At 37.3% G+C, this 27,838-nt stretch overlaps 1 long non-coding RNA gene across 1 annotated transcript in view; it reads left to right on the top strand.

Moving 5' to 3' along the window:
• The first annotated feature begins 2,431 nt into the window (after positions 1-2,431).
• The window catches only part of LOC138918131 (uncharacterized), a 37,699-nt gene continuing 12,292 nt past the window's right edge, over positions 2,432-27,838 (top strand). Inside the window, exon 1 of the long non-coding RNA XR_011427127.1 lies at positions 2,432-2,642. This is a non-coding gene — a long non-coding RNA (uncharacterized lncRNA). The remainder of the gene's footprint in view (positions 2,643-27,838) is intronic.

Raw genomic sequence — 27,838 nt, 5'->3', positions numbered from 1 at the left:
CACCTCAGATAGGGCAAATATTTATTCATCTTATGAGATTTAGAACTCTACATAAAGCAGTATTTTTCAAGAAATTCCACACAGGGAGAAGGAAGTAGTTTAGCCGAGCAAAGATACCCTTCACAGGGAGGGGAACATTGGTGCACTTCTGGGGGGGGGTGTGTGTGTGTGTATGTGTGCGTGTGTGTGTATGATAACGGGAAGGAAAATAAATGTAGAATAAAACACAAAATAAGGAATATAGACTTTGAAGAAAGACGATACGTAAAGAGAGAAAAATTCTGAGACTAATCAGGGAAGGAGGACTGGATGGATTGAAGCAATTTGCACAGTAATTTCCCCACTTCCTTGTTCATCCTCGGCCCATTAATAAAGGGTTCTAATTGAATATGTGCAGCAAGAGGGCCTATATGTCATTTCAATGACTCTGCAGCTGTGAGACTACACAGCAGAGGTAGTGCTTTCACGGGGCTGGCCCTGCCTCGCATGGGGATATAGGGTAATGTTTACATGCCATCCCGTCCCACCCAGCAATGGGCACCTCGACTTCCCTGGAAACCTCTCATCCTCAGATTTCTCCCCAGGACTTGGAGAAATATGGGAAAAATGACCAAAATTTTTAAGAAACAGAGAGAGAGGGAGGGAAGAAGAGAGAGGAAGAAGGCAGAGAGAAAAATAAAGGAAAGATGGTGGCAATATCACTTTAAGGTTATTAGAGTGAAATTTGAATTTGGTTATATGAGAACAACTAGGGATTAAAAGGTATGTATAAAATCCTAACCCCATAGCATAAAATAATTTCCATTCCTGGCCTCCACAGTGTATTTACGTTTATACAAATCAGTTAATAATGACTTTGAGTGGAGTCATTTTCATCATCCAATTTATTCCAAGAGGTATGGATGGAAGCTCATTCTTCTAGGTAGAAGTCAGTAAATTTCTTGTTCACAAATTTGATGAAATCCAGGCCCACTCAAAGCTGAAAGGGTCTGCTCAACTGAAGGGGTGAGAGTAACAAACATAGTTTTATCTATTCAAGTTTTACTCATTTTTGCCTAATTTCTAATAACTCAAGATTTCAGTGACTTTTCAAGCCTAATTGAAACAATCACCAGTGTCACAGTGAACCCAGAAAATTTCACCAGAGCGAAGGCTCGTGTCCTGTCTTGCTGCGGGAGGCCTCCTTTGGTTGACAGTGTTGCCATCAGAGGTAGCTGCTCAGGAAAAATTCCCACGGGGTTATGCAGGACTTGAAAGACCTGAATCTTGCCTCAACTATCTCACAATTAAAAGATAAGCATATTTTTTAAGTGGCTGTAATCTTTTTTATATCTAAATAAAATTTTTATTTTTGACTAATTTTAGATTGACTGAAAAGTTTCAAAGATAATGCAGACAGTCCCCCCACACAGCACACCCAGTTTCCCCTGTTGTTACTAATCTAATATTCCTATCGCAGATGGGTCACAACTAATGAACCAATACTAAGATATTATTATAAACCAAACTCCATACTTTACTTGGGTTTTATTAGTTTTTCGCTAATGTTCTCTTTGTGTTCCCAGATCTCATCCGGAATCCCAGGTTCCACCTAGTCGTCAGGTCTCTTCAGGCTCCTCCGGGCTGTGGCAGTTTCTCGGGCCTCCCTTGCTTTTCATGACCTGCCCAGTTTTGAGGGGTACTGGTCACTATTTGTAGAGTGTCTGATGTTTGCATTTGATGCTTTTCTCAGGTTAGGTAGGTTACGGTTTTTTGGAGGAAGACCCACAGAGGTGAAGTGCCACTCTCGACATTGTATATCTAGGGTACATGGTGTCAGCGTGACCTACCATGAAGGATGTTGATCACCTGGAAAAGGTCGTGTCTGCCAGGCTTCTCCACTGTGAAGTGACTTCTTCCCCTCGCTCCACTTTCCGTCCAGTACTGTTCGGAGACAAACCCCCAAGCATGGCCCACAGTTAAAGGGTGAAGAGTTAAGATTCACCTCCTTGAGGGGCAAATACCGACATAATTATCAACATAATTGATTTGGAATTCTCCTGTAGAGGAGACTTGCCTTGTACCCCCATTTATTTGCGTATGCAATCATTTATCTCACTATGGACTCAGGGATATTGATTTTCTACTTGAGTTATAATGAAATAGCATGCTATTTTTTCTTGCTCCCATTATTCCAACTTTGGCTGTTTAGAGCTCTTTCAGTTGGCTCCTGTGTCCTTTTGACATATCACCACCACCATTGTTTTGTTTTTTGTGCACTTTCTTACTTTTTGGCACTTTGAGACGCTGCTGACTCGTTTTGCCCCAGTCCTACAATCAGCTGTTTCTCCGAGGAGAAATTGGAGAATGGTATTAGGAATGAGATATGAGCACAGGGTGTACAATGACATTTAAGCAGTTGCTTTTTACTTGCATGTGGCTGATTGTTTTCCATTGGGCATCGTCCTGCCCCCCAACTCTGAGAGTGAGACACCTCCGTGTTTAGCATTTGTGTCTGTGCCTCCTCTGTGTTTTTTCACATTAGTCAATTATAAGCAGTGGATAGTCTCAAGTATCTTTGTTCTCATTTCCCAGCTTGAAAATAGCTGGAAAGTGATGTCATTATCCTTATGGACGTGAAGAGAAGCTTCATTGGATTCCAGGTTAGTTTTTTATTAAAATTTCTTTAGCACAAGTTAATTAGTTTCACTTTTTTTTTGGTCAGTAAATAAATTCCAGAGTTTGTCAGACACCATCTAACAGGAATTCTTTTTAGAAGCCAAGCTATAAATTGTGTGACTAGTCTTATTAGAATACAATATAACTCCCGCGTTTTCTAATAGGTTGTCAAAGGAAAGTGATAAGTAGAAAATGTATTGTATTGATGTAGACAGTACATGAGACAGAATAGTGTGAGTAAAAGTACGTTGTAATTAAAAAAGAAAACCTTGTGTAATCCATGATCTTAATTTCTCACAACATAGATGTGCTGACGTTTATCTCACTAATATATTTGGATAAGCAATAATGTTGGAATCATTATCAACAATTGTGTAGGGGTTCTTCCAACTGGTACTCAGCCCCAAGTTTGATAGCACCTACTGGTCAGGATAGGCCAGGCCAGTGTTCTCAAAATGTGGTCTCCAGACCAGGAGGCTGAGCATCACGTGGAACTTGTTAGACAGGCAGTCTGTGTTCCGACGAAGCCCCCAGGTGATTCTGATGTATCCTCAAGATTGGGAAATACTGGACGCCAAGTTAAGCTGCAACTCTAGACTTTAGTGTCTTAAAACTTTAAAAGTTTATATCTGACTCAAACTACATGCCTGCACCGGGGGTGGAGGGGCTCTGATCTCAGTCACCAGGCTGCCAGCAAGACAGAGGCCTCGTTACAACATCTGTTTCTGTAGCAACAGCAGCTGGGAAGTGAAACACACACTGACTCTTAAGGCCTCTTTTGGGAAGTAACACTTTCCTCTTCTCCTCGTAATTCTTTGATCAAAGAAAGCCTCTTGGCCACACTTAACTTCAAAGGGAGTGAGGTAGTGCCATCCTACCAGGTGCCAAAAAGGAGGGGAAGATAGACTGATAGTATATGTCATGAATATCTGTCACAATAGTCCATATCACATTTTTCCCAATAGAAATATAATGAGATGTACATATGTATTGTAAAATTGTCCAGTATCCACATTAGAAAAGCATGAAAAAGTAGATTAAATTAATATTAATAATATATTTTATTTAATTCAATATATCCAAAATATTATCATTTTGACATATAATCAGTGTAAAATCAGTAATGAGATAATTTGCTTTCATTCTTTTCATCCTAAATCTCTGAAACCCGGTGTGTATTTTATGCTAGAGTATATCCTCGGTTTGAAGTAGCCACATTTCAAGTGCTCAGTAAATACATGTGACTACGGATTGCCATTTTGAGCAGCATTTTGAGCTTGTAGAGACAGTGTCCACCACATAGTAAGCATTCCACACATATTTGTAAAATGTTGAAGGATTGTCAACCATATATGTTTTAAAAAATAGTTTTACATCTTTATCACACTAATAGTGCTTGGATCTTGGGTTTTCTTTTCTTAACTTCTTTCCTCCTGTGCATTTCTCCCACTTCTTTAGTTGTATCCTAAATTTCAGGGATATTTGTGAAAATCAGATTTCAAAACTTTCATCAGAAAATCATTACGAGTGTGTAATTTTTCTTCATATCTTGATCTATTTGCTGCAGGTGTCTAGTTTTATATCTCTCTCTACAATTTCTTGCTATACTCTCTGTGTAACATTTTTGTGTATTTAGGGACCACAGGTCTTTTCAGCATTATGCCAAATTTAAGCTGAGCTTATGAAGTTTAAACAGATGGCCTCCACCCAGACTGATGTTCAAATGTGAGGATTAAATGCAAAGATAATATCCAGGAGAGTATGAAATGCTGAATTGTAGCCGTAAGGCCCGGAGTTATGTCTATAACTGCTCAATAAAACTGTCCAATAGAAAATAGTTCTCTATTGCCATGATACCCTCCTTGTATCCTGCATTTTCTCAAATGTGAACTACATGTTCTTGTTTATTTAAGACAGTTTGATTCAACATTTTAAAAAATGTAGAAACATACTGAATGAAAAATTAAAGTTCTGAAATGCTGTGAGCCACAAATAAGGAATATATTTGCCAAAAAGGTGTTCATTCTCTTAGAATGACCTGTTCATTGCCCATTTTCACCATTGCCTCAGAATACCAGACACGTGGTCAAGTGATTTGATAAGCGATAACTATACTTACACAATAAGTCTTCTACAGAAAGCTCCTAAAGGACACACTTCCAAAAATCTTCTTTATATCAAAAGGAGCTTAGCTTAATGTGGTGCTTTGTTTCTGAGTTTTGAAGGAAAAATAAAGGCCCAGTGGTTTAGCAAATGATATCTTCTTCCTGGTACACTCAATGTATATGCAAGTTCGTTCTGTTGTGGTTCTGACTAGTAATATTAAATAAGGGGAAAAAATCTTAGTGTTCAGGTGGCCATGAGAATGTAGATCATGCTCCTCCAATTACAGGGGTGAATCTGCTGAGGGCCCTCAGCTGCTGGGCTCTGAATTCCATCCACTCCTTTGTGCTCATCCCACACTTCTGACAGGCTCTTTGTACCCAAAGATGGAGACTGGCATGGATGGATGTTGAAGTAGAAAGGTTTCTGGGCGTTTTTCACAAGACCTCTCTGATGGTCTACTTTGGCTCAAGGACCCCCTCGTGGGTTTGCTGAACCTTCCTTAGACACTTCCACCTAACCTGTCTTGTCTTTTTCTTTGCACTTGGAGTCAGGCCTGTTTGTACTCCGGGGCTTTCTGAGGCTTGTCTGGCTACCTCCCTGTTTTCTCTCACGCAGGCGTTTCTTTGAATAAAATCCTTATGTATTTAATCCAGTCTTAGCATCTGCTTCTTGGAGGACCTGGACTAATATAAGTGCCTTGGAAACACTTGGCTTTTCAGTGAGGGTCTCCTCTTCCTAGAGTGGAGTGGTGGGGCCCGAGCAGTGTGAGGAGGGTGCCCTGTGGGTGCTGGTGGCCTCGGCCTGGTGCAGGGTATTGGAGCAGGTGACAGCGCGTTGGCAGAGGAGAGCAGTGGTGGATGCAGGGCTTCAACGTGAGGTGTCAGAATCCACGAGAGAGAGGAGAGGCACAGGGACGAAGGGCAGTGGTAACAATGGGACATTTCTTGCACACAGGGGGAATTGAACCAAAACTAAATTAATGAGTCAGGTTTGTCATTGTCAGAAGTGAGAGTTTTAAATATGGAAAGTGGGAACATTATATAACACCTGTGGTTTGAGGTTCAAATGTGAAAAGAATTGATGGTTTTCAATGTGGAGATAAATGTGGTTATAAATGTATGTATATAAACAATATATGTTCCCCAGCTTTGTCATAGAATAACAACACCCCAATAATAATGAGCGTATCTATCACCCAGATGTTGATTTCTATCTAACACTGTTCATTAAATGAGCTGGAACTCTGGAACTGGAGAAGGGAAAGCACAAGATGAGCTTGGAACATTATTTTGTGTCAGAAAGCATGGAAGTCGCAATGAATGATAGGGTCATGTCAAAAGGACACAGGAGTCAGCTTTACGAGGTTCCCACTGACCAAATTTGGGACAATTCGAGGATAAGGTTGACAATAGTGGGTTATAATCAATGGAATAAAATAAGAATCCATGGGTCCATGCTAACATAAATAAATAAGTAAGTAAGAAGACAAAAGTTTTCCTTCATAGAATGTCAACTAATAAATGTAGAAGAATGAATATAAGTAGAAAAATCACAATTAAACAGCAATCATGATAATAATTAATTCAGCCAAAAAATATCACTGGATGCTAAAACTATGAGTGAAAGTTTGAGGAGGAATAGAATATTTATATCACAAAGTATTTCCTCACAAAATATTTATTAATGATAAGGATAAAAGAACAACCGTACAGTGAAAAAAATAAAAGAAAAAACTGACAGCAGCCCCCTTAATCAAGTGATCAAAGTTAACGACTCCAATAATAGGAAAATTCCAAATCATGTACGACCTAATAGGATAATGAAACATACCACCTCTTCTGTCAAATTTCTCCCAGATTAGGCTCTCATTATGAGGCAACGTCAGAACAAAAATCCCAAATTGAGGCATGTTAAAAACGTAAAGAACTGATTAGGTCCCAGGCATAATTTTCATCAGATCAAACAGCTTGAAAGAACGTTGGAAAAAGAAAGCTGTCATGGGCATGCACTCAAGGACTTGCTTCTCCCACTTGCTCTGGAGAGATGAGAAAGTACATCCGTCAGGTTAGATGCCACGGGTCGCAGCAGCCACGTTTCCCCAGCGGCCGTGTCCGCAGCTGCCCGGAGCTTCTTTACTTGGTCTTTCCCTCGTCAGGAAATTAGTATCTGGAATTCTCCAATAATTATAGAAAAGACGCAAACTCTATGTGACTAAAATTCATCTAGGCTTAGATTTATAAGCTTAAAAATTATTTAGAATTGATTTATGCAACAGAAATTTTTTTTATGATTTTTACATTTGTTGTTATTGTTAATACTAAAGTATATTAGGTAACAGATGTGAATACAACCGGAAAAGACGGTTTTAAAAACCCTCATACATAAGCCTTTCCCTCCTACTTGTCATCCCCCCCCACCCACTACTTGTCATATTTTACAAAAAGGTCAGGAAGGAGAAGGAGGAGGAGGAAGAAAGCACAGTTATGAAGGGTGCTCTACGTGCAAGAATGAAACTGACATTTATTAAGTTTATATCACGTGCCAGACACTATTTTTGATGCTTTTTATATTGACTAGCAAGCGAGAAAAAAGCTGAGAGTAATTAGTAATCTTGCTTAACAGCAAGTTAGATGATATGTCTGTGTTTCTCCAAAGCTCGGGCTTTATCCTCAGCGCTGCTGCTAAATACTTAAAGAGCTGTGTAACCGGTGAAATAAAGAATGGAAACGCTCCACCAGATGTCAGTGTCTAGGGGGTTTAATGCTTTTCTTTCAATATAGTTTCTTTATTTTAAAAATTTGAACAAACACCCAAAATAGTCTAAAATGTGTTAAATTTAACAGACTTTAAAATATGGTGCCTGAAAATGTTATTGTCTTGGAATATTATCAGAGTAATGTTGATGTTTTTAGTAATTTTCAGTTTAAAGTGAAATTGTGTCCCAAAGCTTCTCAGTAAAACATTACTTTAAAAATCTGGGTCAAACAGAATGTCCTGAAATGGCTAACAAACAGTATTAGGTTTGTCAAATAAAGTACTATTAAAAATTGTGTGACTGAAATGTTCTCTGAATACTTTTTAATTTTTAAAAAGTCTGGTGATTAACACATAATGCTCAAGTATTAAGTGAATAAAATGTAAAACGCTCAAGTATTAAGTGAATGGTTCAATTAGTTTTGACAAATGTGTACACATTCACTTAAGACGCAGAACATTTCCGTCAATCAAAACGTTTCTTTGTGCCCTTTCCCGGTCAGTTTCCACCTCCCTCAAAGCTAGATGCATATGCTGATTTGATTTCTATCATCATAAGTTAGTTTTGCCTATTCTGGGTCTGTATATACATGGAACGGACAGAATGTTCTCTGTTTCTGGCTTCTTCCACTCAGTGCAACATTTTCATATTTATCCACGTTGTTGGAAGTATCAGTGGTTTGTTCCATTTTATTGCGGTTAGTGTTCATTGTTGGAATCAACAACAGTTTGTTTATCTATACTCCTGTTGATGGACATCCAGGCTAATTTTGGCTCTTACGAATAAATCTGAATGAACATTCTTGTACAAGGGTTTCTGTGGACATACGTTTTCAATTCTCTTGGTCTGGAATTGCAGGGTCAAAAGGTAGATGTGTATTCCACTTTTTAATCAATTGCCAAACATCTTTCCAAAGTTGTGTCATTTTATACTCCCGCCAGCACAAAGTATGAGAATTCTGGTTGTTTCAAATCCACTCCAATATATGGTTTTGTTAGTCTGTTCCATTTTAGGCATACTTGTGGCTGTGTAATGGGATGCTTCTGACTACTTTTAACAGAGCTGAAATATAGGCCATGAGGAACACTGTGCTAGTCATTAGGGCTGCCACAAATATTTTAGATCTCCTCTCTTCTGAACATATGATAAGATTGCACTAGTTTGTCTCTAAGCTTTAATATTAGACATGCATAGTCAACAACAGGCCCTCTGCAGACTTGTGCTGAACATGTAGCGAGACATAGAAATAACCTTTGTTATATTAAGCCTTTGAGATTTTGGTGTCATTTGTTACTACAGCATAACCTAACCTAACCTGAAAAGTGGAATGCGGTTCTCAGTCTTGCTTGCCCCATTGGGGTACACTTCGACTATCAATGAAGTCAGGATACCATGTAAGAGAAGTCAGGATGTGTTTGGAGGAAGTAATTTATGTTTTGTGAGCACCACCCATGTGAAAGACAATCTAGGAAGTACTTAAATTATTCCTTTGAAGATTCTGTTACCTTGCAATGTGATTTATTTTTTGTCATTCAAATGAGGAAATAGGATTAGAGTGTTGATTACCTTGTTCAAAGTTATAAAAGCCAGCGAGTGTAGGTGGCCTTTCTCTTTTACTTGTATTCTTTTCATTGCTCTGCGCTGTTTGAAGCTGGGAGATACTGTCAGTGACAGTGCTGGATGGTGTTGTTACGGCCTCTTCCACCGTATGCGTCAATGTGAAAACAAAGAATGTAAAGAGTAATGCATTGTTTCTTATTCCAAAAGCAGTATAGTTGTTGACAAAATGGGCAAGACAGAACTTCAAATGGCCTGAGGACACATTTTGTGAGCCAGTGTACACCAGGAAGTATAGCTATAAATAAAATGGAATTTCAAAGTGCAAATTAGGGATCTGTGTCCCAATGCGCGTCCATGTTTGACAGAATCGTGGCAGTGATGGATCACATAGGAAGAATTTCCACTCACTTGCCAAAGTTCAGATGTGTTTGTTACTTTGTCAAATGAGAGTAATCTGCACTCATCTTTTCAATAATTCCAATTTGCTTAAGTGATACCAACACCGTAGGACCTGTTATGGAGTGGTGATATACATACAGATACACAGAGTGTGTGCACAGTTTTCATGATGGTTATGTTTCTAAGTGATATTTTTCATTTAACTATGTAAGAAAGAGGTAAGGAAAAAAATGAAAAGACATTTCTTTAGGTCCAGCTCTTGAACTATAAGAGGGTGACTATTAACTTCTAGGTATTTTTGAGACTTCTTTACATTTGGCATTTATGTTGTCTAAACAAATTTCCAAGGATTTAAATCATGTAAAATATATTCTCTGACAAAAGTGAGAATAAGCTAGAAGTCAGCTGTAGAAAAACAAATGACAATCCCTAAACATTTGGATTAAGAAACAAACTTCCAAATAACTCACAGGCCAAAAAAGAAATCAGAATAGAAGTTAGAAAATATTTTTAGCTAAATGGTATTGAAAATACAATATATCAATCTTGGGGAGATGCAGCGAAAGCAATGCTTTGGAGGGAAATTTGAGTGTTAATGCATATATTAGTACATAAGAAAGCTTGAAAATAAAGGATCTACACTTCCATTTCAAGAAACTATAAAAATGGTAAATTGAATCCAAAGAAATAAGAGAATTCAGGAAATAAGAAAGAGAAAGCAAATATATAACAGAGAAAATTGACAGAGCTAAAAATGTGTCCTTTGAAAAGATTCACAAAACTAATAACATTCTAGCAAGACTGATAATGCACAAGTAGAAGGAAACACAAAATAAGCATCTGAGAAATGAAAAGGGACATCACTACATTGCACAGACACTGAAAATACAATAAGAACATATCATGATGCTCAGCATCACTAGCCATGAGAGAAATGCAAATCAAAACCATAATGAGATACCAGTTTACAACCACTAGAATGGCTATTGAAAAAAAAAAAAGGAAAATGACAAGTGCTGGTGAGAATGTAGGGAAATTGGAACCCTCATACATTGCTGGTGCAGCTGCTTTGGAAGACCGTTTGACAGTTCCTCAAAACGTTAAACATAGTATTACCATGTGACCTAGCAATTATACTCATGGGTATATATACCCAAGAGGATTGAAAACAGGTATTCATACAAAAACTTCTACACAAGTGTTCATAGCAACAGCACTCATAATAACCAAAAAGTGGAACCAACTCAAATCTCCATGAACTGATGAATGGTGCAACAATATGTGGTGTATCCATAAATGGAATATTAGTGAGTCATAAAAAAGAAGAACATATTGATACATCCTACAACACAGATCAACCTTGAAAACGTTGCACTAAGTGAAAGAAGCCAGACACAAAAGGCCACAAAGTATATGATTCCATTAATGTGAAATGTCCAGAATAGGCAAATCTATAGAGATGGAAAGCAGATTACTCTTTGCCTGGGGCTGGGAGGAGGAGGAATGGAAAGTGACTGCAGGCGTGGGGTTTCTCTTTGGGCTGGTGAAAATGTTCTGGCATTAGTACCAGTGATGGTTGTACAACCTTGTAGATATATTAAAGACCACTCAATTGTACACTTTAAAATGGTGAATTTATGTGAATTATAGCTCAATAACAAGAGAACATATTATGAACACATTTATGCTAAGATGTTTGAAGAAATGACATAAATTCTGGAAAAACACAACTTGCATAAAACTAAATAGAAAATTTAAATAGCCATGTTTGTTAAAGAAATCGAATTCTCAATTTAAAGCCTTCTCAGACACATGCAGAAGCTTCCAGCCTAGGTAGGCTCCCTGGTGAGTCTCGCAAATATTTGAGGACAAAATAACCCGACTAATGTCAATCTTGCACAAACTATTTCAGAAAATAGAGAAAGAAGGGGACAATTTCCGACTTGTTTTATGAGACCAGGGTAACCCTGATGCCAAGATCACACAACAACTTTGCAAGAAAAGAAAACTGAGGCCAAATTCTTTCATGAACACAGAGGCAAAAACCCCCAACAAAATAATTCAAGCGAGATTTATTCCAGGAATTCAAGATTGGTTCAACATTGGGTCGTGAATCAGTATACATCACCACTCTTATCATCTAAAATCATACAATTAACTTCATAGGTGCAGAAAAATCATTTGATAAAATCCAACATCTGTTTAGTATAAAGACGCTCAGGAAACTAGGAATAGAGGGTATCTTCCTTGGTCTAATAAAGGGCATCTAAAAAAATGACAGTCTGCAGCTAACATCCAACACAATGGTAAAATACTGGACGCTTTCCTCCTGCAACTGGAAACAAGATGAGGGTGTTCACCCTTACCTCTTCTAGTCAATATCCTATTGAAGTTCCTAGCTAAATGAAAAACGTAGTCCGAAAGTAAGGAGAAAGCTGTCATTACTTGCAGATATAATAATCATTTGTGCAAAAATCTATGAACTACTAAAAGAAATAATGGAGTTTAGTAAGGTCACTGGTAAATATATAAATTACATTGAATGTTTATAAACTAATAACAATTAGGAAATTAAAACACCATTTTTCAATTTACAATAAAACACCATATTCATTGAATAGAAGACTCATTTTCATTAAGATGTCATTTCTGTCCACATTCTATGCAATCTTAATTAAAATCCCAGCATTTTTTTGTGTATGTGTAAGCTAGCAAGTTGATTCCAAAATTTATAGAGAAATGCAAAAGATCTGAAATATCCAAAGAAATATTTTTTGAGTACCAGACGTTGAGATTCCTACAAGCTATGTTGATTCAGACAGTGTTCTGTTGGTGCAAGATAGACAAATTAACCAATGGAACAAAATAGATTCCAAGAAACAGAGTTACACATACACAGTAATCTGACTAAAGCAAAATTGCAATGGCAGTGTAGTGATGAAAGAACGGTCTTGTCAGTATATGGCACTGCATCAATTGTATATCCTTATGCAAAAAGTAAATCTTGACCACTATATGCACAAAAATTATTTTGAGATTGATTCTAGACCTAAATGTGAAAGGTAAAACAACGCAATTTCTAGAATAAAATCTAGGAGAATATATTCAGGGATAGACAAAGATTTCTTAAACAGTGATCCAATAAGCACTAACCAGAGAAGATTGATAAAACGATAGACTGGACTTGATTAAAACAAGTGAGATGGGGGGCAACTGGAAGCTTTACACATGCTGGTGGGAATGTAATTAGGTAGAACCGCATTGGAAAGCTGGCAGTATCTACTAAGGCTGAACATATTGATACCTATGACCCAGCACTGCAACTACTGAGTATACAACAAGCAAGATGAGTGCTCGTTTCCAACAAAATATGTTTATAGTGATGTTATTCATAATAATAAAAAACTGGAAACAGCACAAATACCTATCCACAGTAGAATACCTACACAAAAATTCTTGTGCATTCATACAATGGAATTCTACACTGCAATGAAGAAATACTGCTGTTTGCAACAACGTAATATCACCTATACAATGATGAATGAAAACATGTCGAAAGAATAGTAAATAATATATGATTCTGTTTATAGGAAGTTTGAAAACAAACGAATACTCAAGGACAGAATAATTCTAACCCTTGGTGGGGATTTTCACCAGGTGAAAGCCCTGGGGCAGTCTGTATTTCATATCATGTTTGTGTACAATTATTTACCCTTGTTCCCTCAAATTTACATTATTAAACGATTCAGAAAATGTTTTATAGTTAATTTTGCTTGGTTTAATTTCTCCCAAGAGCTGAATTAAATAGCATGAATCTGTAAGGAGAAAGAATGCTGACATTCTAATAACTCATTATGGAGAATTTGTTTTAAAAAGTGAAATTCAGACATTTGGTAAGTCCTAATTGATGTTATTGACATGTTTTGATGTCGGTGTCTGGTATAACAAGAACTCAGAAACACTAGCTGGCTATCTCTGCCTCCTTGTATGAATTTACTAAAAGCATATCACTCAAAAATCAATTATCATAAAATAACTTTAATATTTATATGCAACTATAGAACCTGGTTCCTGAAAAGCTTTACCTCAAAAATGGCTATGACTGAATTCCTAACAGAAGTTTTCTCTGAGCACCATGTGACCCTAGGAGATGAAATAAGGTAAAATACACATGTGCATGTGCATACACATACACACACACAAACACACACACACACACACACACACACACACCCCCTGTAGATTTTAAAATTATATAACTTTTCAAGATTATGGGTGCAAGTTTCCATGGGAGTGAATCTTAGAATATGTGTGAATTTTTTCAAGCCCCTTCAGCCACTTTAGCAAAAATATCTCAGAAATCAGGTAACATAGCTGATGAGAAAGCAATATTTGAACAGCTTGCCCAGACCACATGGTTGATGATGGTCTTTTAATTTTAATCATTGTGGAATCTACCCAATAAGCCAGTATAGGCAGTCCTCACTTTTGCACGGTACCACGCTGAGGAAAATGCGTGTGTGGGAACCCTGTCCTCGATTCACATGGTTCCGTGGTATCCAAGATTGGTTACAGGGCAAAGCAAGCACCCAGTTCAATATGCACTGGTTTCACTTAAAATAATACCAAGAAAGCAAGGACCACCTACCATTATGAACCTCTCTTTTAGTTTGTGAAATTATAAATTAAAGGAAGTGTATAAAATTTTATTTTTTCTACTTCAGAATATTATAATAATAAATAGTTCCATTGTGTTGATATTGAGAAAAATGTGCAAATACTTTATACCAATGATTTACAGATTTTTAAAAATGATAATAAATCACTTTTTTTAAAAAACATCTTGTTACTCACTCTGAATATTCTTTTCCCCAATACGCTTGACTTGTAGAACTTTCCTTCATTTCTAAGAAATGATCAATAAAGACCCTTTTAAAGTTGTTGTTGTCAAATTGACTCCGACAATCAGAGATTCTCATACAGCCACTTAAAGTTTACTGCTTTTCACTTTTGGTGTTTATATTTTTATGTTTATTTTAGTAAATTTAAAAATAGAGAAAAGAAGATTCTACAGATTGCCTTTGACATCAACATTTAAACAACCATTGTCCAACTTGCGGTATATAATTTTTCAGATGGTTTACAACTTGGCAACGTCTTTAAAAATGTCATCATGTAGAATGATGCTTAGGCAAAACCTCAGGAGGGAACTATGGTGGGTTGTCCCTTGAGAAGATTGTTTATTTTCTTGAAAAAGAAAAGTCTAAACGATCATTTAGATTAGTGATTGAGATGGATGTTATTACTGATATTAAGTACTATAAAAAACACTCCAATTAATATTTAACTTACCTAAACTTTTACATTCTAAAATCTTCTGTGGATTAATTGTTGAGGAAAAAACTCAAGGGCCCCGATTTACTCATGTAAGTCTCACTATAAACACGTTATTACAGGTCCTAGGGAAAAGGTGTGGAGTAGGAGGGAATTGTCATAAATCTTCGGGTTCCTGTTTTCCCAGAGCTACTTGTCAGAGTGACTGCAGAAACAGGCAAACATTTAAATTTAAAAATTCTTTTAGAAATCCATTTCTATCATTAAGCCATCAGGAATAGGAATATACTTTTGTATTCGATGTGAGGTGGGAATCAAGCATACTGTTTCCTTTTAATGGAGAGTCAGTTGTCCTAATCCCTTTATAGAATAGTTCATCTTTTCCCCATTAATTTAGTTCCCATTTTATCATGATCTAAAATGGCATAAATACATGGGTCCGTTCTTTACATTTTCATTGATCAATATATTTACCAAAACCACAGTGATTTAATTACCATGACCTTGCAGTACATTTTGGAATTTGATTGGACAGCTTGCCTCATTGTCAATGTTCTTGACTCCAGGTGCAAAAGGAGATCAAAATTGATAGATCGTATAACCCTTTGTTGGAAAAGGGATTACAAAACCTAAAATTATCTCTTGACTATAACGAGAGATCCTTATGTGACCAAGAATGCATTCAACCTAAGTATCAGGGACAGCTACTTGAATCCCATTCTTACTCTCCTTGCAGGATGTTTGGTCCATCCAAATGTTTGCTAATCCTTATTCCACTCTAGACTAAGTTGACTGATTCTTTCCAGCATCTTCTCTTTTGTTTCTTATTCATATTTATTTTCCCTCTTCACATTAGAAATATTATTTTAATTCTTTCATTAAAATTCTTTATCGTTTTTGACATGCAATTCACATGCTATAAAATTCACCCGTTTAAAGCATACAATTGAATGCGTTTTTAGTATATTCACAGATTTGTGCGACCATAACCAAACCGAATTTTAGAACATTTTTGTTTCTCCTAAAAGAAACACTGTACCCATTATCAACCACTCTCCAAGCTCCCACCCAACTCACCCATCCGAGGCAACTGCTGATTTACTTTCTATTTTTCTGATTTGCTTTTTCTGTACATTTCTTATAAATAGAATCATAAACTATGCGACCTTTTGCGTCTGACACCTTCCTTTATGTCACGTTTTCAAGGTTCATCCATGTTGTAGCAAGTATCAGTTCTTCATTATTTTTATGACCAAATATTATTCCATTCTGTTGATGTATCACATTTTGCTATCTATTCATCAGTTGATGGACATTTGGGTCCTTCACACTTTTGGGCTATTATAAATAATGCTACCATGAACATTTATGTGCATATTTTTGTGTGGGCATATGTCTTCAATTCTCTTGGATATAAACCTAGGAATGGAATTGCTGGGTCATAAGGTAAATCCATGTCTAACTTTTTGAGGAACTGCCAAACTATTTTCTAAAGAAGCTGTACAATTTACATTCCCATCAGCAGTGTATAAGAGTCCCTGTCTCTCTACATTCTCATCCAAGCTTGTTATTTTCTTTTCTTGTTCAGTTTTTTAAAGGTGTGCTTTTTTGTTGAGGAAGATTGGCCCTGAACTAACATCTGTTGCCAATCTTCCTCTTTTTTTTTCTCCCCAAAGCTCCAGTAATAGTTGTATATCCTAGTTGTACATCATTCTAGTTTTCCTATGTGGGATGCCGCCACAGCATGGCTTGATGAACAGTGTGTAGGTCTGCACCCAGGATCCCAACTAGTGAACCCTGGGCAGCCAAAGAGGAGTCCGTGAACTTAACCACTTGGCAACAGAGTTGGCTCATCTTTTCTTGTTTTTTAAAATTATAGCCACCCCACTGGGTATAAAATGGTATCTCATTGTGATTTAGAATTGCATTTCCCTGATCGCTAATGATGTGAGCATATTTCATGAGCTTATTGCCCATTTGTATATTTTCTTTGAAGAGAGGTCTATTCAAATTCTTTGCTCATTTTTAAATCAGATTATATTTCTTTTTATCGATGATTTGTAAGAGTTCTTCATATAATCTGGAACTAGACTCTTATCAAATATATATTTGCAAATCTTTTGTCCCATTCGGTGGATTGTCTTTTCAATTTTTTGATAGAGTCCTTTTGTGCTCAAAGGATTTCAGTTTTGGTGAAGTCAAATTTATCTGTTTTTCCTTTTGTCTCTATGCTTTATTTGTCATTGCTAACAGATTACTGCCTTATCCAAGATTATGAAGATTTATACTTCTCTTTTCTTCTATGATTTTTATAGTTTTAGCACTTACCTTTTGGTTTCTAACTCATTTAGGGTTAACTTTTGTATAGAGTGTGAGGTGGAGATTAAATTACATTCTTTTGCATGTGAATATCCAGTTGTCCCAGCAGCATTCATTGAAAGGACTTTTCTTTGTTCATTGAGTTGTCTTGGCACAATTGTCCAAAATCAATTGCCAATAAAGGTATTGGTTTATTTCTGGACCCTCGTTTCTATTCCGCTGATTCATATGTCTATCTTTATGCCAGTGTCATACTGTCTAGATTACTGCAGCTTTGTAGTATAGTCTAAATTTGTTTTTCTTTATCCAGATTGTTTTGGCTGCCAAGGAGGAGTGACATCAGTATCATGGTGGCATAAGATGTTTCTCATTTTTGTCCCCCACCCCTAACAAGAACACTTCATCATCCATCCATGAACAAAAGCCTTTGTAGGAGTTGCGGGATCCAGCACTGATCTCCAAGGGACCTGGGAGGAGTCTCGCCCACATGTGCACTGGTAATAGGCAGACAGACCTTGGTCCTGGCTATTAGTCCTATAGTGACCCATGAGCCAGCTCCAGTACCTCTCAAGTGTGGTCTGGGAGCTCCTGGAGAACACTGACTTTGACAATCACTGATGGATGAGAGAGCCTTTGTGGAAGTCCAGGTTTCCAGAGGAGAAGTTCCAGCAATCTGCGGGGGCAAAAAAATAGGTTTGCACGGAGTGGGTAAGAGAAATAGCTTGACTTTACCTGCATCACCCCCTAACCAAGCCAGCACAGCTTCAGACCAAAGGAAACCTTCTTGGCCTGTGATTTCTTCTCTAGGAGGAAGGAAGAGCCTATGAGTGAGCATTTGGCTTCCCCAGTTGTGTGAGACACTGCCAAAAAGGCGCATTTCCCATCCAGAATACTACATCGGGAGCTCCATGACTTGGGGGCAGGAAGAGTCTGGGAGAGCAATAGATAGGACTCACAGAGGGCATTAAAGGGACATGGATCCTACCAACTGTGCCATGGACTCCATGAAGAAGCTTGCCCATAAGCTGTTGTGATCACCAATGGATCACCCAAACTGGCCCACAGGCACTACCAACACCCTATGTGCCTCACCTACTTTCCCTCTATGCCCAATGGCAGGCTCCCTGTGTGCCTTCCTGAGGGCCATGGTGAAAACCAGCCATGGAAGATAGCTAGCGACCACATGCAGAAAGCAGACCCAAAACTGCAGACCAGAGAGAGATCACACACTTGAGCTGTAGGGCCACCTTTGGGAAAACAAAAGAGAGACTATCAGCACTTGGCCTGGTACATTGCAGAATCCAGAGAAGGCATACAGGCTTAAGAATTCTGCCATAAGAGGGAACAAAAAGCACGGAGTGGGTATATCCATAGAAGGTCTGAGAAATTCTCAAAATATCCAGCAGGGCTAATGGCAAGTATTTACCCATGAAGGGATGGAAGATTGGTTTATTGACTTGCAATCTTCCTTCTTTTCTTAATATAGGCATTTACAAGCATACATTCCCCTCTAGGAACTACTTTTGCTGCTTCTTGTAAGTTTTGGTATGCAGTGTTTTTGTTTTGTTCACCTCAAAGCATTTTGTAATTTCCTTGTGATTTCTTCTTTGGCACAATGGAATGTATTATTTAATTTCCTCATATTTTAAATTCCTCAAATTTCCTTCTGTTATTGATTTCTAATTTAATTCCATAGTGGTTGGGGAACATTCATTTGTGATTTCAACCCTTTTCAATTCATTGAGGCTTGTTTTATGGCCTAACACGTGATCTATCCTGGGTAATGACCCACAAATACTAGAGAAGAATGCACATTGTGATGTTGCTGGGTAGACTGTACTGTTCGTGTCTGTTGGGTTTAACTGGTTTACAGCATTGTTCAAGTCTTCTGTTTCACCATTGATCTTCTCTCTACCCATTGTATCCGATGTTGAAAGTGAGATAATTTAGTCTGCAGCTAGTATTTTTGAATTGTCTATTTCTCCCATTAATTCTGTTTTTGCTTCATGCATTTTAGGACTCTACTGTTAGATTCATATATATTTATAACTGTTATATTTCCCAAGTGGATTGATCTTTTTATCATTATAAATGTCCCTTTTGTGTCTATCACAATTTTTTGTCTTAAAATCTATTTGACTGGTGTGATTATAGTCACTTTAGCTCACTTTTGGTTACTTTTTGGTACATGGTACATTGTATATCTTTTTCTATCCTTTTACTTTCAACTTATTTGTGTCTCTGAATGTAACATGTCTTTTATAGACAGCATAGAGTTAAATCATGTTATTTTGTCCATTCTGCCACCTTTGCCTTTTATTGGAGTGTTTAATTTAAATGGTTAAATTTAACATGATTACTGATAATATAGGATTTATATCTGCCATTTGGCTATTTATTTTTTATGTCTTATGTGTTTTTGTTCCTCTCTTCTTGCATTGCTGCCTTTTTTGGTCTTAAATAGATATTTTTTAATGTACCATTTTAATTCCTTTGTCATTTGTTTTACTATATTTTGAGTTGCTGCTTTTAGTGGTTGCCTGGGGGTTATAGTTGACATTTAATTTATAACAGTCTGGATTAACACCAACTTAATTTCAAGAGTTTATGAAACCTTTGCTTTTATATTGCTATGTTCCTCTCCCCCTTTTTATGTGCTGATACTCTCATACAAATTACATCTTTATACATTGTATGCCCAACAACACAGACTTACAATTACGGCCTTTGCAATTGTCTTTTAAATGACATGGGAGAAAAAAGTTATAAACATAAAGTGTATTTATACTTTCTTTTCCATTTAGCTCTGTGGTTACAGTTACCAGTGCTCTTTAATTATTCATATGGATTTGGATCACTATATACTGTTCTTTCATTAAAGTCTGAAGGTATCCTTTTTGTAGTTTTGTGGAGCAAGTTAGCTAGTGACAAATCGTCTCATTTTCTTAAATATGAGAATGTCTTAATGTCTTTGTCATTTTTGAAGGATAATTTTGCTGAATATACAATTCTTGGTTGATCGACATTTTCTTTTAGCACTTGGAATATGTCATCCAATTGTTTTCTGGCCTCCAAGGATTCTGATGATAAATCAGCTGTAAATCATATTGAAGATACTTTGTATGTGATGAGTTGCTTCTCTCTTGTTGATTTCAATATTCTCTCTTGAAATCTCTCAACAGTTATATTTTAATATATCTAAGTGTGGACTTCTTTGGAGTTTGTTGAGCTTCTTGGATGTGTAGATTAATGTTTTTCATCCAATTTTGGAAGTTTTCTGCCATTATTTCTTCAAGTATTTTTTTGCCCCTTTCTCTTTCTCTCCTCTCCTTCTGAGGCTCCCATTGTACATATGTTAATATACTTGATGGTTTTGCCCATGTCTCTGAGGTTCTGTTCATTCTTTTTTCGTTCAAACTGGATAATATCAATTGACTTGTCTTAATGTTTGCTGATTCTTTCTTTCGTCTCCTTAGATCTGATGTTGAGCACCTCTCACGAATTTTTCGTTTCAGTTACTGTCCTTTTCAACTCTAGAATTTCTATGTGTTTCTTTTTTGTAATTTCTGTCTCTTTATTGATACCGTCTATTTTTCAAGACATCATTCTCTACTTTCCTTTAATTCTTCAGATGTACTTTCCTTTACTTCCTTGAATAAATTTTTAAAAACTGATTTAAAGTCTTTCTATCATACACACAACATTTGAGCTTCATCAGGGACAGTTTCTATTGATTGTTTTTTCATGTGTATGGGTCATATTTTCTTGTTTCTTGCATGCCTTGAAAATTTTTGTGAAAATTTAACATTTTAAATGGTATAACATTTCAACTCTGGAAATCACATTCTCCCCTATACCCAGGGTGTGTTGCTGTTACTATTTTTTGTTGTTATCTGTTTGTTTAGTGACTTTTCTGAACTAATTCTGTGAGGTCTATATTCTTCATCATTTTTGACCACTGAAGTTCCTGATCAGTTAGATCAGTTGTCAGCTAATGATTGGACAAAGATTTCCTTAATGCCTGCAACCAATAAGTCTCCCAGTTATTGCTAAGGGCCTTTTGTGCTTATTGGGGCATACCCTCCATATTCAGCCAGGAATTTGACAACTCTGTCTTAGCCTTTACTCACTGCCTTTTCAGAGCCTCAGGTTCAACCTGATGTGAGAGCTTAGGGCTTTAGGGCTTTCCTAAGCATGTGCACAGCCCTGGGCATACTCCCAACTCTCCACATAGGTGTGGACTTCTAGATTCCCAAGAATATCTCACAGCTTTTCAAAGCTCTTATGAACAGCTTATTCTCCAGATTTTCCTTTCAAGCTTTCTGAGTAGCTTATATTTGCCCCAACTTTTATTTATTGCCTCAGGCAGCCACAAAGTTAAATGATTGCCTCTCAACTTTTTTGGCAAACTCCCTTGGGGAAAAGAACCTCTGGAGTGTGTGAGCTCAGAGGCAGGTCAAATAAAGACAGCTTTGCAAGTGGAGTCTTCTAAGGAGACACGGTTCTCTGAGAATGAGATTCTGAAAGAATTCAAATCCCATTCTGCCCCCTCTGGTGGCTTCCCAACTGCTAGTTTTCACTGTGATTATGAGCTGTTGGTTTTTCAGGCTACCATGGAGCTGGAGAGTGGGATGAGAATAGGGCAAGTTAAAATGCCACAAAACTTGCTCTTTTTGTTGACATTCAGCCACACATCTTGAATAAATACTCTCTAGATTGCTGTAAGTTTTTGATTAATTTCCAGAGTTCTGAAAAATTTTTGCTGGTTCCTCCTTCCTTTTATGAAGGAGAGAATTTTCAGAGGTCTTACACCATCATTTTCACTGATTTCATCTCTCTAAAATAAATTTTATGGTAGTATAAATTTTCACTGTTTCTAACATGGGAATCAATATGGAAAAGCTAAAAGAGGAGCCTGTGACTGTGTATGATTAAAACCATCTAGATATCAGCCCTAGGGAATAGTATCTTAATGGCCGTTTTTTTAAAAAAAATCATAGATTTTCTTCCATTTTCCACTACCAATCCACACTATATTTTGCAGTCTCTTCTTCATCCATGCATACACTAGGATCCTTGCTGCCAGTGTCATTCCTGGACTCAAGTACGTCTACATGGACAGGCATGTGCAGCTCCAGAGTGGTCCTGTAGGGAGGCTGGTCCACAAGTGATAGTCACTGAATTTTAAAAGAAACTTTACATGGACTCCTTTACAACTTTTGGCATCAATAAGCAGGAATTTCTGGGAGTAGGAAATGCACCATATTATCCATTGTGAGTGTAAAATGGAGCCCTCCTTTATCTTTCCCTACTCCTATGTTGTATAGCAGCACACTGTCAGTCTGGTGAGGTTTTTTATATTATACAACCCCCAAAATTTCACATGCTTTTATGAAGCTAACAATTTACTTAATTTCTAGCACTTTGTCTAAGATAGGTGTTTATTTTGACAGTAGGAGGCAAAAATTGAATTTATCACTTTATGACTTATCTAAACATGCTATGTTTCTGATACGCAAACAAGTTATTAGGGGGTGTTATCATCATCTAATAACTTTAGGTGTGGTAAATATTTAGAATAAGTAAAATAATATTCTGAATGACGTGGTTTCAAAAATTGTGTCACAATATGTAATAAATAACATTGCTAATTATATTTTAAGGGCAAAATTTAAACTTCCAAAAGCATTCCTTGTTATTTAGCAATGATTTTTATTTTTTTCATGCAGCCTTAATGAACTGAGATCATCCAATTTAATCTTGATTAATTGCAGCCTTCCAAATGAACATTTGAAACTGTTCTAGAGGCCGAGAAAAGAAGGTCTGGCATCTTTCATTTCCACTGCACTTTAATTTCCACTGTTACTTGGTTGAAGCACTTGTGAACTTCTCTGAGATTAAGGTTGAATTTTTCTAGCAGGTTTTTGTAGTGTCTGGATTCATTTTCCAGTATTACATCTGGTACACTATTGGAAAGATTGAACACAAGGTAACTTTTACAAATGCTACCAGAATATTTTCCAGTTCTGAACATCACATATAACTTCTACTATGATAGGCTACCAAAATTTCTTTAGTCACCTTGAAGTCAACTTAGGATAAGAATCAAAGAAAAATAGAGCTTACAAGATTGCATTGGCCTAGAAAGTGAAAATCTGAGGATAAACAACATAAAGTTTCTATCATCACATGCAAAGAAAATACACTGTTCTCACTTAGGCTTCTTTTCCAGACTTTCTCATCTGAACCACAGACTTTTTGGCATTCTGGTTTATGGTTTAGTACTTCCCGCCAAAGAACAGTATATTTATTTTGAAAGGAGAAAATGTGCTTCACGATGTAGGAAAAAGAGAGCAACTAAAATGGACTGAATTCTACTCTCATTTTAGGTACTTTCATGTTTCTCATTTCAAATTGTTCCTATCTTAGTCTGTTCAGGCTGCTATAACAAAATGCCACAGATAAGGTAGTTTATAAACAACAGAAATTTATTTCTTACAGTTCTAGAGGCTGGAAGTCTAAGACCAGGGTGCCAGCGTGGGCAGGTGAGGGCCTTTGTTCTGGTTCTAGCCTACACTTCCTCACTGTGTCCTCACACAGTCCAAGGGGCTAGGGAGCTCTGTGGGGTCTCTTTTATAAGAACACTAATCTCACTCATGTAGCTCCTCCCTCATGACCTAAGCACCTCTCAAAAGCCCCGCCTCCAGCTACCATCACCTTTGGAGGTTAGGATTTGAACATATGAATTTTGGGGGGACATAAACATTCAGATCATTGCAGTTACCTACCTGTTGACTAGCAGAATGGCAATTTTATCAAACACTTTCATCCATGGGAACTGTGTTAAATTGGGTGAATAAGATTTGGTCTCTGGATATCAGCTTAAAAAGACACAAGTGGGATTGAGTCTTTCATAGTATAAGGTCCTCCATAATTTTAACACAATTGCATAGCACTCCTATAACATTTTTATTGACCTTCATTTCATTTTGACTACAAACTTATATTCTTGAAGTGTGCTGGTAAACTAGCTCTCTGGGCAAAAAAAAAAAAAAAAAAAAAAAAACCCAAACAAATAAATCTTATTTGTAGCATTTGTCAATTTCCGTGTTCTAAACATTTCTATCACAGCTGATTTCAAGCTACCAATGCAGTATTGGGAAGAAGTACACAATTGCTTATCTGGAGGCAGTACGAGTGAGCTACAGAACACTATTCTATCTATTCTTAGCATTGTTTCTTCAGAGCTCAATCCTTACAATCTCTCTCTTCTGTGAATCTCTGAGAAAACTTGGAAGTGACCTCAATCTACTAACTTGAGGCTAGATTGGAGTAGTTAGAGTGATGTCAGCGTCAGGGTGGAGTGAGCTTGCCTGGGACTCTCTCCCCTCCAACATACAACAAAAAGGAGCAACCATATTCCAACAAAAAATATCCTAATAGCACAGGAATCCTCAGAGACTCACAGCAGCCAAATGATGGGGGGCAGGGAGGCTGGAGCCCCCCTCGGTGGAGCTGGAATGGGGTAAGAGAGAATTTTGCTTCCTCCCCTAGAGACTGGGATCACTGCCAGGGGAGGCTCCGTGAGGGAAGGAGTGGGGGATTGCACATCTGCAGGATCACCCAGGACTCCCTAGTGCCCTTGCAGCTTAGAGGGAAGCCCTCTAATGGGGTGAAAGCTTTCATGTGGGGTGACCTCATCAAGCCAAGACCCCAGGAGATGAGATAACGAGAGCTGATCAGGAAACCCAGGTCTGCACGCAAGAGAAAGTGTCTCCCCCCTCTAATCCACACTGTGCCCTGCCATCTCAGCTGAAGGGAGAGGGCTCAGAATACACAGCTATCAACCCCCATCTAGTGGCAATAGGCTGTAACTGCTGCAACCAAATAATATCACAAAGGGGAAATAGTGTTCTTCTGGCATCCGGCAATTCATTAAATCTCCAGACCAGAGGGAAAACAATAAATAACCAGAATTATGTACTGAAGACTCAGAAATAAGTAAACTAAATAACAACGAATTCAGAATAGCTAACATCAAAAAACTCAATGAGGTAAAATAAAATATAGAGAAACAATTCAACGAGTTCTGGAGCTACTTCACAGAAGAGATTGAAACTATAAAGAAGAATCAATCAGAAATACTAGAGATGCAAAACACAATGGAAGAGATAAAACAAAATACAGATTCCCTGAATGCTCATGTGGACAAAATAGAGCAGTGAATCAGCATAATCGAAGGTAGACATGTTGAATGGTTCCAGACAGAGGAGAGAGAACTAAGACTAAAAACAAATGAAGAAAATCTCCGAGAAATAGCTGACTCAATGAGGAAATGCAAGATAAGAATTATAGGTATCCAAGAAGGTGAAGAGAAGGAGAATAGAGCAGAAAGCATGCTCAAAGAAATAATACCAGAAGGGCCGGCCCCGTGGCCGAGTGGTTAAGTTTGTGTACTCCGCTGCAGTGGCCCAGGGTTCAGATCCTGGGCGCAGACATGGCACTGCTTGTCAGGCCATGTTGAGGCAGCATCCCATATGCCACAACTAGAAGGACCTGCAACTAAGATATACAACTATGTACCAGGGGGGATTTGGGGAGATAAAGCAGAAAAAGAAAAAAAAGAGATTGGCCACAGTTGTTAGCTCAGGTGCCAATCTTTAAGAAAAAAAAAAGAAAGAAATAATAGCAGAGAACTTCTCAAATCTAGGGAGTGAGAGAGAAATGTGTGTGGAGGAAGCTTTCAGATCTCCTAAATTTGTCAATGTAAAAAGATCTACTGCAAGATATATAGTAGTAAAACTGGCAAAAATGAATGACAAAGAAAGAATACTCAGGGCAGCAAGGCAGAAGAAAATAACCTACAAAGGAACCCCTATCAGACTTTCAGCGGATTTCTCTGCAGAAACCTTATAAGCTAGGAGAGAATGGAATGACATATTCAAAACTTTAAAAGATAAAAATCTTCAGCCAAGAATACTCTATCCAGCAAAAATATCCTTCAGATATGAAGGAGAAATTAAATTTTCCCAGACAAACAAAAGCTAAGGCACTTCATAGCCATGAGACCCCCTCACAAGAAATCCTCAAGAAGGCCCTCATACCTGAAAAGAGAAAAAAAAGGAGGAAAGGGTCACAAAACACAGAGTAAGTAGACAAACAGATAGAATCAGAATAGGATAGCAAATATTCAACTATAGCATTAGCATAAAGGGAAGGAAAACACCAAAAACAAAGACAATCTTGTCACTATAACCACAAACTCACAACACAAGTTGGAATAAGATATGAATAATAACTTAGGAGGGGAGAAGGAAAGGGACTGAGTCAGTTTAGACTAAGGAAATGAGAGGCCATCAGAAAATGGACTACGTTATGCACGAGATTCTGAATACAAACTTCTGAGCAGCCACTAAACTAAAAAGCAGAACAGAGACACAAAAAATAAACAAGGAAAAAACTAAGAAACACAGCATAAGAAACTGCAGAAGTCAATGGGTAGACCAAAACACACTGGAGGAGAAACAAAGGAAACTTGGGCAAACTGGAAAATGAGTGACAGAATGACAGCATTAAGCCCACATTCATCAATAATCACCCTCAATGTAAAAGGATTGAACTCTCCAATAAAAAGACAGAGTGGCAAGATGGATTAAAGAACAAGATCCAACCATTTGTTCCCTCCAGGAAACACATCTCAGCTCCAATGACAAATATAGGCTCAGAGTGAAGGGGTAGAAGATGATATTCCAAGTTAATGGCAAACAAAAGAAAGCAGGTGTCGCAATACTTATATCAGACAAGGTAGATTTCAAGATAAAGCAGGTAAAGAGAGACAAAGAGGGGCAGTATATGATGATCAAAGGGACACTACATCAAGAAGAAATAATGCTTATAAATGTCTATGCACCCAAAACAGGAGCACCAAAGTTCATAAAGCAACTATTAACAAACCTAAAAGAAGACATCAAAAATAACACAATAATAGAAGGGGACCTCAACACCCCACTCACATCAATGGACAGATCACACAGACAGAAAATCAACAAGGAAACAGTGGAATTAAATGAAAACCTAAAATAGTTGGACTTAATAGACATATATAGAACACTCCATCCAAAAACAGCAGAATACACATTCTTCCCAAGTGCACATGGTACATTCTCAAGGATAGACCATATGTTGGGAAACAAGGGAAGCCTCTATAAATTTAAAAAAATTGAAATAGTAAAAAGCATCTTCTCCAATCATAATGCTACAAAGCTAGAAATTAATTACAAGAAAAAAGCTGAGCAATGGACAAAGATGTGGAGACTAAACAATTTACTATTGAACAAGCAATGGATCACTGAAGAAATTAAAGAAGAAATCAAAAAATATCTGGAGACAAATGAAAACAATAACATGCCATACCAACTCATATGGGATACAGAAAAAGCTGTATTAAGAGGGAAATTCATCACAATACAGGCATACCTTAACAAACAAGAAAAATCCCAAATAAGCAATCTCAAATTACACTTAACTGAATTAGAGAAAGAAGAACAAACAAAGCCCAAAGTCAGCAGAAGGAGAGAAATAATAAAAATCAGAGCAGAAATAAATGCTATTGAAACAAAAAAGGCAGTAGAAAGGATCAATGAAACAAAGAGCTGGTTCTTTGAGAAGATAAATAAAATTGACAAACTCCTAGCCAGACTTACAAAG

The sequence above is a fragment of the Equus caballus genome, chromosome 16 (genome assembly GCF_041296265.1).
Source record: "Equus caballus isolate H_3958 breed thoroughbred chromosome 16, TB-T2T, whole genome shotgun sequence".
In the NCBI taxonomy this organism is placed as follows: domain Eukaryota; kingdom Metazoa; phylum Chordata; class Mammalia; order Perissodactyla; family Equidae; genus Equus; species Equus caballus.
The sequence above is the reverse complement of the archived record's forward strand: the minus strand, read 5'-3'. Positions and strand labels throughout refer to the sequence as shown.